Raw genomic sequence first — 590 nt, 5'->3', positions numbered from 1 at the left:
GCAATAAAAGTGACGGACTGCATAATAAAGGTATACATCACAAGTGGCAATATAAAGTGACATTCTTTTGCATTAAGATTTCGTGCATCCAACCATAAAAGCACATGACAACCTCTGCTTCCCTCTGCGAAGGGCGTATCTTTTATTCTTGTCTTATACATTAAGAGTCATGATGATCTTCATCTTTCCTTTGTAAATTTTATCCAATGTAAATATATATAGGGAAAATCTATCCTACCACCCAGTGGTAGTTACCCCACATGTCTTATATACTAGCATGTGGTACTATATATACTATTTTATTATTTTAAATATATTTACATACTATATCTAAGATATTTCAAAACAAGTTACATGAAAAAATTGCATGTGAGCCCATAGTTTTTGTTATTTTTGTGAAATACGTACATATTTGTACGTAAAAAAGAGCATACTCAAAAAATGGTATATATTACCTAAAAATTTGTATATATACTACATAATCATTGTTATATACTACATACTACACATACATACTCTCGGTTTCGACAGATACTACATACAACATACAAAACGCAAGTGGTGGTATTACCACTGCTTGTAGGAAACAT

Source organism: Triticum dicoccoides, chromosome 2B, assembly GCF_002162155.2.
Source record: "Triticum dicoccoides isolate Atlit2015 ecotype Zavitan chromosome 2B, WEW_v2.0, whole genome shotgun sequence".
In the NCBI taxonomy this organism is placed as follows: Eukaryota; Viridiplantae; Streptophyta; class Magnoliopsida; order Poales; family Poaceae; genus Triticum; species Triticum dicoccoides.
Note: the sequence above shows the minus strand (reverse complement) of the source record.